The following is a 13,849-nucleotide window of genomic DNA, read 5'->3' as shown; positions in this document are numbered from 1 at the left end:
TGATTATATGTTTTTTCTTCGACAAGTCTTCTATGTTTTTGGTTTCCAATTCCCAGTCAAATATTCAGATTTTGGGACAATTCAAGCATCAATCTAACATTTAGATAAGGACTAAATCAAAATACACTTTGGCCAATAAAACTAAAAAAGAAAGAATTATTTGGTTTTATATCATGCAACTAACAGTTCGTTTGACTTGGGAAGTTGTTATTCCTTCTCTTGTAAGCAAACCCAAACTATCTCCTACTCTAGTACGGTCCTCTCCTCCATTGGCACCAAGTAAGACCACTAATCCTAGATTTTTTCAGTGAACAAGGCCAGTCTTTGGAAATTGTCAACAACTTTTTGTTCACATGCTTACTATCTAAATGCACTATTTTCATAATATTACTCTCCAATTGTTGTATCACAATCAATGACCTCATCCTGGAGTTCTCAGGGTCGAACTTACTACATATATTTGACATTGGTAACAAACAAGTCCAAACAAATAGTCAAGAACATCAAGCTCTTAGTTCAAAGATTGTATGGCCCTATTTGGGGTCTGTCTAAATTTTGGAGTTCTTCTTACAGTTTATGGCAATCCCTTTCTCCTGGTCAAAGCTTTGATTTTGTTTACATCCATGTAACTCCTCAAGCCACCATCTATGTTCAAAGCTATGATATGAATTGATCAAATCTATAATCTTGGTTAGGAAAAAATTTAGTATTCATATTGCTGAGTAGAGGTCTCTTACAATGACCTGTAGTGAAAAAATATCTGATTAAAGATGTGTTTTTTTTTGTTTTATGCAACCAGCTCACAAATAGATATATCAACGACTTAAAAACTATCCTCTTCGAGGGGGATACCTCCTTTACATTACATAAATGAATAATTCTTGGATGATACAAATGACAAGACCTCCATTGTATATATAAGAGTCTAAGGGGTCACAATATAATCAGAGTCTACATAAAAAATATAATGTAAGGGCACAACAATAACAATAGTGGGCTTCTATGGGGCACAAAAATAACAATATGGGGGCTACATGGGTACAATAATAACAATAAGGGGGATACACTAGTATTATAGGGACCTAAAATGCCCCTCTCCTTCAAAACAATGTTGTCCTCAACGCTTGAGTAGTTTTGGATTCTTCTGTATAAAATTATCATCCTCTCATGTGGAATCTTCAGTGGGTAAGTTCTTCCACTTAATGAGATACTCTGAAATTGATCAATTATGTAGTTGTTGAGTACTTGTTTCCTTGACTACTTCAGGCTCACATATGATTTTTCCTTCTTTGTTAAGTTCTGGAAATACTGTTTGAATTGGAAGCTTGTCACTTATAACCTTCTTTAAGCATTAAACATGGAATACTCGGTGTACTCGAAAAGATACACGTAGCTCCAATTTGTATGTCATAGTACCAATATTTTTCAACACCTTGTAAGGACCGTAGTACTTGGGCGATAATTTATTATCCTTCTTAGCTTTCTCAAGAGACATTTGTTTATATGGTTGTAGCCATAAAAATACCCAGTCACCCACATCAAAACTTCTTTCACTGTGATGTTGATATGCTTATTGTTTCATTCAATTCCATGTCAGAGTGAGGTTATCATTTAAGAGTTGGAGAACTTTTTGTTGATGATCGATTTGATCTTCCAATGCTTGAACCTTAGAATTTTCTCTTAAAATAAGATGTGATGTATGGTGAATGATATCCATAAAGTTCTATAAATAGGGTCATTTTTTTTGTAGTATGGAAGGAAGTGTTATACCACCTTTCAGCTAGAGGTAACCACTTTACCCATTGTGTTTGTTTGTTAGATACAAATAAACGAAGATATATTTCCGAACATTTGTTCACTATCTCAGTTTTCCCATCAGATTGAGGATGATAAGATGAGCGATGAGCATATTGAGCACAAAGACAAGAAGATAATTCCATCCAAGAATTTCCAGTGAAAATGGGATCTCTGTCACTTACTATAGTCTTTGTATTTCCATGAAGTTTTTGAATTGTTTCCATAAATGCAGTAGAAATTGTGTTGGCTTTAAAAGGATGAGATAATGCACAAAAGTGGGCATACTTGGTAAGTCTATCAACTACCACCATGATGAAACTCTTTCCTTTAGACTTGGGTAAACCTGTGATAAAATCCATTGATGCTTATTCCCAACGCTAACTTGGAATGGATAAAGTTTGTTGCAGACACATGGTCTTAACTGTCTCAACTTTGTTTTGTTGGCAAACCAAGAAAATTTCCACAAATTTCTAAATATCATATTTAAGGTCATCCCAAAAAAAAATCCTTCTTGACCCTATGGTAAATTTTTAAAAATCATGAGTGCCCTCCTAAGGGAGAGGTGTGCAATTCCAAAAGAATATTTTGTTTGAGTTGGGAATTATTAAAAATATATAAGTGATATTTGTACCATAATGAATCATTTTTCTAGCAAAATGTATCATATATACTTGGATCTTGCTGCAACTTTTGAATGAGTGACAACACCTCTTCATCATTCTTCCATTTATCCCTTGCTTCAGTTATCCATTCAGGTTGGATAATAGAAATGGCACAAAGAAATGCCTCCACATCCTCATCCTTTCTTGAGAGTGTATCTTGTTAGCACTCTGTAATTATCTGAGGTTGTGGAAGAAAACAAAGAGGTCACCACAAACCAATTTGGGAGTTGGGAATCTAGCCCTTCCAACTCCAAAGAGGAATCTCTCTGTTTGATTTAGCTATGTTCTTCTGAATAATATTAGGTTCGGCGTTTGATTTTCAAATTGGTTTCATGGATTAAATGCCTAAAACTTCCATTAGGCTATGGAGTCTACTAATTCAACATGGATCTGTCTCAGATTTTCAAAGGAGTTTCACAGGACAAGGTAGCTGAACTAATTGGATCCTTTATATTTAAATGAAGTGTGATAGAAGAAAACATATAAGTTCAATTGAAGCTAAAGAGTAGTTAAGAATTCTTTAGCATGATATCAAAAGAAAACGTTTAATTATTCACAGCCAAAATCAGAGTGTATTTTTCAACAAATTATGTTCATCACCTTTCTGTAAAATAACTCAGATTTAAGAACACATAAGTGTGGAAACAAAGATATAAACACATAGAAACTGAGAGAAGAACTTCACCAAATAGTCCAACACATGAATCTTGTGAAGAATGTCCTTTTTATTATTGATCAGCCATCAAGTGAAAATAGTAAAATAGCTTTCTGGAATGCAAAAATCAACCCTTGATACTTCAAAAACAAAAGTATTTATACAAATCCTAAACTAAAATATCTTGAAAAATATCAAGATTTATTACAAATATCTATACAAATATCTTGAAACAGAATTCAAGATTTTATTTCAAAAATTATAAAAACAGACTAAACTACTAATAATATCAATTGGCTGAGTTCTGGCACTATTTCTGGGCCTTTAAATGAGAAAATGTTGTTTATCCTGCTAGCAGATGTGTTGGTTTGTCCCACTTTTCACTGCATTCTGTTTTGATGATTGTTGTGATGAATGTGCAATGTTGTCCTCTATCCTGTTGTTGCTTCCTACTTAAAACATGGTGGAAAGGTCCTCGTTGTCTCTTTTCCTTTGCTGCTTCTACTATTATTTTAGTTTAATCATTTTCCGATCTCTTTACATTAATTTAATTCCATTGATAGACTATTGGGAAATTTGGGGAAATAACTTTTAATCATAATATATCCGGAGAAAAGGGGGCGATTCTTTTGGAAATCTCATTGTGATCCATTTTAACGATGAAATCCAGGGGGGCCAATTCTTCCAAATTATGAATGGATGCACGTGGAGAAGCCAAGTGGCAGCTGGGGACAGGAAGAATTAAACATCAGGATAGTGATTTATAACAGTTGCAGGAATGGAGGTTGGGAGAATGGAATGGTAAGCGGGAGTGAGATTAGGTGGGAGGAGGTACGTGGCAGTAGGGGAGTGGAGGTGGAATGGAAGCGCAAGACCGTTGGCGGGAAAGAAGTGAGGGCTAAGTGGTTTTTGGAGTGGGGTGTGAGTGGTTTGTGGTAAGTGAAGGAGGGTGCAAAATAATATGAGAGGGACACGTAGTGGCGGGGCCCGACGGGGAAACTTGTTTATCAGACCCCCCCCCCCCCCCCAGCTGCTAAAGGGAAACATAGCGGGGGGGGTCGAAAAGGCCTGGGAGCCATCGATCTGGGTGGAGTCAATCTCGATCATTCAAAGATGAGGGGTATTTAATTAATACATGGCCTTTGAAAAGAGACGAACCCGAAATCCCTTTAAATCCATTATATAAAATATCACATTCGTCGGGGTTTTCTCGTAGCACAATTGGAGAGGGGCTGGAAAAGGAGGGACTTAAGACTCGTGTGATCCCTTATTGCAATATTGTAATTGACAGGAAAGGACTTATCGTAATCAGTGAGGCAACAAAACTTACGATATCACAATCTGCAGATTTTATCACAATCGGCAAGGAGTGTTAACCGTAGACCTAGACCTGAAATGTATTAAAAAATAGTATATAGTATTTTGGATCTGAGAGGGCTCCACGCATATCAAAATCACAATGGTTGGGGGAATGGGCCTTGGTTATTGTGAGTTGTGATTGCAATTGTTCAATGACAATTAGAAAGGAGAAATGGGAGCCAATTTCTATATACGTGGCACTGTGGGGCCCATATCTCTTGCAGTCGAGGAAGAAGTAGAAGTGTAAAGGCTTTCAGGAAACATAACAACATATTAACAAAAGGAACATAGATATGGCCCAGGAATGAGAGTTAACAAAAATAGCGCAAGGCTAGATTTCAAATGGATTAAGACTAGAGTTTATGGAAACAGACGTAAAATGGGCATGATTGGGTTAATGGAAATCTGGAAATGAGGCGGTGGTTATATGGGTCTCGGCCAGAGTTAAAAATCATATTGCATATTCAAATAGGGGAAATATTTTTCACAAAGGATAGATGTAAATATAATTTAAAACTGTAGTAGAAATAGTTCTCGAGCCTTTATTTACTTTTGAAGTTCAATTTCGTCCTGGCCTATCTTTTAATCCAGGAATTGAATTTATGCGCAGGATATACCATTGGAAAGTTGCTTCTGAGAACTTTTGTTGGGTGTGGAGCCTAATTATCTTCTTTATTTAGAGGTATCACCACATTGGACCCCAGTTCATAATGTGGCGGCAACACTGCCTGTAAAATATACGCTGCAGGGGGGTCTTGTAAAATTGCCTTGTAAAATGCTATAATTTCATAGTCAATCTGGGTCGTTCATTAGGCAAAAATCAAACGGTATAAGTTATGTTTAATTTATATTTTTTTTCCCTATAAGGCAACCCCTCACTATCTATGGGGGAATTGTATTGCGTCTATGAAGATCTGTATTCTGAGAGAGAAAGAGAGAGGAGATTGAGTGACAGAGAAGAGGGAATTACAACGAATCTGTTGTAGGTTGTATCTCTTCAGTTTGATGGATAATACAAAAGGAAGGACTATTTGTTTCTCCGTGGATGTATCCCAAATTGGGTGAACCACTTATATCTATGTCTCTCTTGTTTTATGTGTTTTATGTGTTTGTATTTCTGCAATATATTTTATGTGTTCCATTGCTCTGTAATATATAATTTTCTAACAACTTTCTCATGGGAAAACCTGTAGTCAAATTTGATCCAAACATTTTTATGCAGAAATATCCTTAAATCCTAATACTTGGTGTCTCTTTAGAAATAATTTGCAGAATGAAATATTATTTACAGCATCTCAAACATAATAATGATCAGCTATAATCAAGCAATCCTTTTTTGTAGATGATTTCAAATTCATAACCCAACATCTTTGTCACCCATTTTTTCTTCTCTTCTGAAGATAATATTTCTTCAAAAACGTATTTAAGACTATCATGATCTGTGTTTACCTTGAAGTGTCTTCCCATTAGGTAAGGTCTCCATTTCTTTAGTGCATGTAGTATTTCCAACATTTTCTTCTCATAAATAGGTTTCTGTAAATAATTTCCTTTGATTGGATGACTTTCAAAAGAAATGGGTCTTCCTTCTTGCATTAAAATGGCACCAATTCCATTTCTTGAAGCATCAAATTCAACAATAAAAGTTTTTGTGAAGTTTGGCAAAGCTAAGTCTAGAGCTTGGCACGTTTCCTCTTTAAGATGTTCAAAGGCCTTCGTTTCTTCTGGAGTCCAAGAAAATGCATCTTTCTTCAGTAATGATTTTAAAGGTTCCACTATTCTCCCATAATTATTAACAAACTTGCGATAATACCCTATCAACCCAATAAATCCTTGAAGATGCTTTATGTTTGTGGGGATTTTCCATTCCTTAATGGTTGTAATTTTGTTAGGGTCTACCTTAACACCTTCATGATATACAATATCACCCAAATATTCCACCTCTTGTACTCCAAAGAAAAATTTGGAGGTTTTTCATATAATTTTTTCTCTGGCAATAGTTTGAGCACCTTGTCAACATGTTGAACATGATCCTTCCAAGACTTGTTGTAGATTAGTATATCATCAAAAAATACTAACACAAGTTTTCTAAGGAAGGGTTTGAAAATGGAATTCATCAAACCTTGAAATGTGGAAGGTGCATTAGTAAGGCCAAAAGGCATGACCAAAAATTCATAATGACCTTTATGAGTTCCGAATGTTGTTTTCAAAATGACTTCAGTCTTCATTCTAATTTGATAATATCTTGAACGAAGATCCAAATTGGTGAAGTAAATTTCTCCATGTAATTCATCCAACAATTCATCAATTACAAGAATGGGAAATTTATCTTTAATAGTGAGCTTTTTGAGCTCCCTATAATCTGGACACATACACCATGATCCATCCTTCTTGTGCACCAATACTACTGGAGCAGAGAAAGAACTTTGACTAGGCTGAATTATACAGGCCTCTAGCATTTCTGCAACCAAACGTTCAATTTCACTCTTTTGGGCATAAGGATATTTATAAGGTCTATTGCTTGGAGGAACACTTCCTGGAATCAAGTGAATCGCATGATCATGATCACGAATAGGTGGGAGGATTTTGGGAGTCTCAAACACCTTGGAATGATTGTCCAAGACTTTTTGGAGATATGGAGAAATAGATGATTTCAATGTTTTAACCCCTAGTGAGCATACTTGTGCAATTATTCCCCATTGTTATTTCTTCAGAAGCTATGTCATGCCATTAGAGCTTATTATATTTCTTGGTTTCCCTGTGATACCCCTTAATTCAACTTCCTTTCCTTCCCAAAATAAATTCAAGAAAAGTTCTTAAAAATGAAAGCTATCATCCCCAAAGATTGTAACCATTGGAATCCTAGTACAACATCAACACCACACATTGGAATGGAAAGAATTGGACTATTCATTACATATTTCCCCATGGTTAGCTTTATATTATGGCACTTTCCAGACCAATTAATAGTTCCTCTGTTTGCAAGCATCACTTGATACTCTGGTGTTTGATATAGGAAACATTTCAATTCCTTGGCTAGTTTACAATGAATAAAATTATCGTTACTACCCGAATTAATCAACCCTATTACCTTTTTCTTCTTGATATATCCTTCTATCTTGAGGGTTTGAGGAATGGTACTTCCTACCAATTCATTACAAGATATGGTTGGATTCATTTGTTCTTTCTAAGGAGTTGGTTCCTAGTGTATATCCTCTTCTTTTGATGTTTCTTGTTCCTTTTCTTCCTCCTCTTCACAATCTATGTAAAATAATTTCTTCTCAACACACTTATGACCTTTAATGTATTTTCTATAAAAAGTGTAACAAAACCCTTTTTCTCTTTTTTCCTACAATTGTTGTGGTGTCAACATTGTACTTTGTGGAAGAATAGGAGCAGAAACACTTCCATCTTGATAGTTGTGAGTGATATACTTCCTTTTTTCCATAACGTTTCTTTCAACTTTTCATGAATGCCTTCTCCAATGAATCAGTTTCCAAAAGGTGAACCTCATGTTGGATATTATATTTTAAATTCCCTATGAAGACATCAATCCTATGCTCCTCTAGAATATAAATTACCCTAATATTGAATTTTTTGAAGTCTTCAATGTGCTCTGCCATTGAACCCTTTTTTTTATACCATCTATCTTAACATTCATCATGGCTTCCAATTCATTTTTTGTTACTTTTTGCAAGAGCGAAATTTGTTTCACTTGGTCTCATTACTATATCATGTTGTGTTTCTTCCTCTTCTTCATGCATCAGAGAAGAGATTTATTTTTTCTTAATAGGTATGTCCATTTTTTTTGTTTTGAGGAATTTTAGAATCGAACAACGATATACATGCTTCAATATTCCCCTTGAATCACTTCAAACTTATTTTTCTAACAAGAGTTATGCAAAAAATACACACATTTTTCTTGCGTTTTAGGAGCTCGATATTGCAGTTGTCGTATATCTGTAATTGTGAATCTCAAAGATATAAAATTTCTTGTTGCGGTAGCTCTCTAAGTCCTCTTTCGAACCCCACATGTCTAATTGATATTGGATTCTTCAAGGAAGAGTTATGCCAAATATCTCACAATGGCCTGATTATGGACTGGTTTGTTAGAGTGATGTTGTATGGTATGCCACGTGTCACTGTTTCAACCTTCAACCCTGAAATTTATACACGAAAAACTAAAGTCTGTGCACTTTTAGCCACTTCTTACAAAATTCAAATTTTATGCCTGAAATGAAAGTTATGAAGATTTTCCCTATGTCACATGTTTGAGATAGAATTCTAGAGCCTGCAAAAACCTTAACTTCCTCAGAATTAGTGAACCAAGACCTGAAATTTTTACACGAAGTTCTTTGATATTTCGGCTCCACGTGGCAAAAATTTCAGCATCTGAAAGCTTGTATAAAAAAAGTTATAGTGAAAATGCTAAGTTTGCCTATTTGAAGAAGCGAAACCCTAGAATCCAAAGCTTTGAAACCAAATTTTATGCAACGAGCTCACAAATAGATAGATCAACGACTTAAAAATTATACTCTTTTAGGGGGAGACATCCTTTACATTACATAAATGAAAAATTCTTGGATGATACTGATCCAAGTGCATATTGGTGACCACCCACCTATTCCACCTATACCTCCTGTCGGTTTCAATTGTCTCCCTGTTTATTTCGGCATTTACTATTTTTAGCAGTTTTTTGGGTCCTGAACTTCCGGAGAAGTTTTGACCCACTAAATGACATTTTTTTGAGGTCCTCTACAATCCTATGGCAATGGGCAGGAGTCTGTGACAAAAATTTTACTACTCGGAGAGACCTTTCCAACAAGGTATCATATGTGTCAAACGAAGATAATATGACCAAGTTACGACCCCGGGAAGTTAGCTGCATAACTAACCCCAACGGGGCCCACAAACTCTTTTCGTTACATCTCCTGGGGTTAGGGTTTTGGGTTTTTAGGGTTTTCACATGTTTTTCAATAATAAATAAGCCCTTGATCCTTAATGTAACATAGTTCAGAGGCATGTAGCCGCCACATCTCTTCTCGGAGATAAGATACCATCGCCCGAGCTAGTATTATTTCCATTCTATTTGTAAGCATATTTCAATATTTCATAATAATGAAATGAAGTGTTATTTCTGATGCATCTTTGTATTTATGGTTATACCTATAATTTGTTGTGTTCCTGTTTAAGTTTGGATCAATGGTATCAGAGCGATCTTCTCTTTCTCTATTTTTTTGGCGTGTCCCCATTGAGATCGGGATATAAGGAGTTAGGGATCGAACTGGTCGGACCTTTGCAAGACCAGCCTCACAAATCCTTATAGCTTCCCATGGTGGAAGAAAAGAAATACAAGGGGTAGGGGAGACTTTCAAAATCTTGCTCGAAGAAGCCCTTGAGCGACAAAGGAACATGATGATGGACAACTTTGCACATATATTTCAGTGGCTACCCAAAGGCGAAGAATCTACTTCTGGCAGCCACTTTGGAAGCACCACGCCCTTTAAGATTCAAAGTAAAATAGATTTGGACATCATAGATAAATGGTTAAATATGCTGGAATGATATTTTTTTGTTCATGATTTTTCTAGTCGGGAAAATATTACTTTTGCACTTCTCAAAGCCACCCCCAATGTTAAGGACTAGTGGGAAACCTATTGTGAGAAAAAAGGTGAAATTACCCTCACTATTTTCATCCACACCCACTTAGAATTTGTTTTGGGATGTCATCAAGGTGTAGTACTACCCTGTCGGGAGATATGAGGATAAATATGGACCACGCCGTGGCAAGGAAGAGACCAAGATGTGCCGAAGTTTACCAATGTTTTCCATACGCTTCGTAAGAATTTTGGAATCAAGGATTCTGAGAAACATTTGGTACTCAAGTACCACGGCTCCCTACACAAATACATCCAAGATGATATGGAGTTCCTGGACATCTCCTTGCTCGGTACATCGTACCGATACACTTTCAATATTGAGAAAAAGTTTAAACAGGAAAACTGAGACTTTGGATCTATGAACATGAAGCAAGGGAAAGGCAACCCCAAACTGCAGAACAAAGGGAAAAGCCAAGTCGAGGTGACCTAGGATAACCCATTGAAGCCACAAGAAAATAAAAACACCACGAAGACAAATAAGGACATGGGAAAGTGGTGTGAGTTCCATAAGAGATACACTCACAACACAAGTAAGAGTTAGGTCAAGCAGTCACTAGTGGCCGAGCTGAAGGCTTCCAAGTCAAACACATGTTTCAACCCTGAGTCAGAACTCGACAAGGGGAATGAGTAAGGGAAGTAGATTATTCACGTGGATCCCAAGGCCACTGTGGCCACAACCAAGGTCTAAAATATTTAGCATGAAGATCTAAAAGAGGGGGAACACATATTGCACTCATAGATGTGGGTGAAGGGTTCTCCGTTGCAGTTCATTGTTGGCAAAGGGAGCCAAAAGAACCTAATTTTAGCAAAGGTCATGAAGCAGCTCAACCTACTAATTATAGCACATCCATAGTTGAACACCATCAAGTGGCTTCACCAAGGATGAGATCGTTGCTCCATCTAGCAGTGTCCCATTCCCTACAACATCAAGCCCTTCATGGATGATGTATTGTGTGATGTTGCTCCTCTTGAAGTTTGTGATGTATTATTAGGACAAAAATACTTATGGAAGCGATATGTTATATATGAGTCTAAACCTCACTCTGTTATTATTTCTTTGGGTAGTAAGTTATATAGGATACCAGAGGTAGCCCCAACTACCGCCATCTCTTTTATCTCTGCTAAGCAATGTAGGAAGGTCATCTCCCAAACTAGGAAAATTGTTTTCTTTCTTATTGTCTCTCAAAGTAACGGCAAGGTCGTAGGCACATCCATGGCCCCCGAGAAGTGTTCCTCCAAGCAACAGAAGCAGGTGGATATGTTCGTGGAAGAATACAGGGGCATATTCTCCTCACCCATAGTGGTACCCTTGCATTGGCAAGTCAAGCATTCAATCGATCTGACTCCTGGAGCACCTCTACCCAACAGGCTGATATATCATCGCTCCATTCTGGAAAATGAAGAGATCAAGCGGCAAATCTAGGAGTTTCTGCAAAAATGGAACATCCAACCAAGGTCCTCGCCTTGTGGGAGCCTGATTGTACTTGTATAGAATAAGGATGAGACCCGGAGGCTCTTCATTGATTATCGGGCATTAAACAAAATCACTGTCAGGAACAAGTATACAATCCAATGGATTGATGAACTACTAGACCAACTCAAGGGGGCTAACTATTTTAGCAAGATTGATCTGAGATGTGGCTATCTCCAGGTTCCCATAGAGCCCATAGATGCATGGAAGACCAACTTTTTCATGATGGTTTATCTGGACAACATCCTCATCTTCAACAAAAGTTGGGAAGAACACTTGCATCACATTCGATAGGTCCTTCAAATCCTTCGACATCACAAACTATGTGCCAGCTTGGAGAAATGCACCTTTGGCATGAGCCAAGTCTAATACTTGGGTTACATCATAGATGAGTGTGAGGTGCATGTGGACCTGAATAAGATCCAAATCATTCAGGATTGGCTAGTGATGAGCCCCAAATTTGGTAACATTTTGGGCTCATTTGGCCTAACTACCCTTGCTCAACCCTTCATTTTTCATAACTTATGCATCATTTTTTAGTATATTTATGTCATTTGTACGAATGAGGGCAGTCAGTATTCCTAGGTGGCTAACACGTGCTTATTTCAGGTTTTTTGACATTTAATGGAGCAAAACCATGAAGATGAGGGCTAGGAGACAGCCAAGATGGGATTGAGATTTTGTAGGAAGGTTGTCCACAGCATTGAATGGCCTTCCTCGTGATCTTCACCCCCAACTCCGAGCTCCAACAGTCACCACCACCGAGTTAGAAGGCAGCCAAACAGATTTTGAGGAAGCAACAGATCACTCTTAGTTTAGTCAGCCAAACCCCACTGATTTAGGAGGCCAGCTTGGGGCCTCAAGATGTATAAATGATAGGGTTGTAGCCTTCGAGAAAAGACTTTTGAAACCTTGTTGCATATTCTGAACTACGAGCTGATAGCTCTGTTTTGCTCTTTTGTAAGCCATTTTTGGCATGTTATTTGACTTATGACTATTATCTTTTAATGAAAAGCAGGAAGATTTGAGTTCAGTTCTGAGTTCTTAAAGGAGCCATAGCTCTCGGGGTTGGGCCCAACCTGAGAGCCTAAGGCCTCCTTCCTTTGTATTGTTACCTTTCTTTCAGCATTGTATTTCTTTTCCTTTACATGCATTTGGAAACACAGTTTGCTGAGTTGAATTTCTTGGTGTGGTTAAGTAGGTTAGTTTCATGAACAGAGTTGCTTCAGTAGTTTAGAATAGAGTAAGGAGATTGGAGTTAATAAGAGTTCCAAAAAGGGTTGACTGCACACTCACTTTCACCTCTGTTTAGGGACTGGAATTGCAGACAGTGCCACCCACCAAAAACATTGTTTTACATGTTCATGCAATCTTTGATGCAATGTTTTCATTTGTAGAAGTTTCCATGCATTCAGATCTTGTGGAATGATTCTTTGCTTCAGTACCATGCATGATTTTCCTTAAAAATAATGTTGTTGTTCTTTGGTTTTATAAAAACAGTTAGAATAGGTTGATGAAATTTCGGTTATGTGCAGGACGTGGATGATTTGTTTCATTTACACTGTGCAACACTACTCCCTCACTCCCTTATCCTTCTAAGCTATGCTTAGGCCATCTACTCATCTCCCAGTTAGACCACTTGCCTCCCAACTCTTCTATTACCCACGTTATCCTACCTTTTCGCCCTTCCATTCCCTCTACTCTCCTTTAGACCAACCAGCTTAGCGCACCCCCTCTTCATCTCATCTCTCTATCACTGAGTCCTTACAAGCTCCCCCCCTACCTCTCTATCCATCCATGCAGCCTCTTCCACTCATCCATCACCCAAAAATCCGATTGTAGAACATCCTGTAGGAATTACTGAACTTCCTGTAGAAATCCTGAACATCCTGTAGAACCCCTGCAGACTTCCTGTAGAAGCTCATAAACACGGTTGCTAGGTATCTAAACTTTGTGAACTTCTCTGAAAGGATGTTAGGGACTCCTTAGACCCTCTCTGAGCCTTCTTGACCTCTTCCAAGCATTCCTCCCCTTGATCTATCCCTGCATAGGAAAGACCCAGTTAGAAGCACACGCATAATAATTCCAACAACATGAACAAAAATACAAAAATATGTTTTATTTAGATCAAAGTAGTCTAGACACATGCATCTCACATTCCTAGAAGTAATGGCATCTCTTTCAGTAGTTTGCATTCCCACCTTTGCATCAGTAGGACTAGTCGGTAGAATTAGGGTTTGCTAGGATT

This window comes from Pinus tabuliformis, chromosome 1_1 (genome assembly GCF_031772625.1).
Source record: "Pinus tabuliformis cultivar Carrire ecotype Pingquan chromosome 1_1, CPIR1, whole genome shotgun sequence".
NCBI classification, from domain to species: Eukaryota; Viridiplantae; Streptophyta; class Pinopsida; order Pinales; family Pinaceae; genus Pinus; species Pinus tabuliformis.
Note: the sequence above shows the minus strand (reverse complement) of the source record.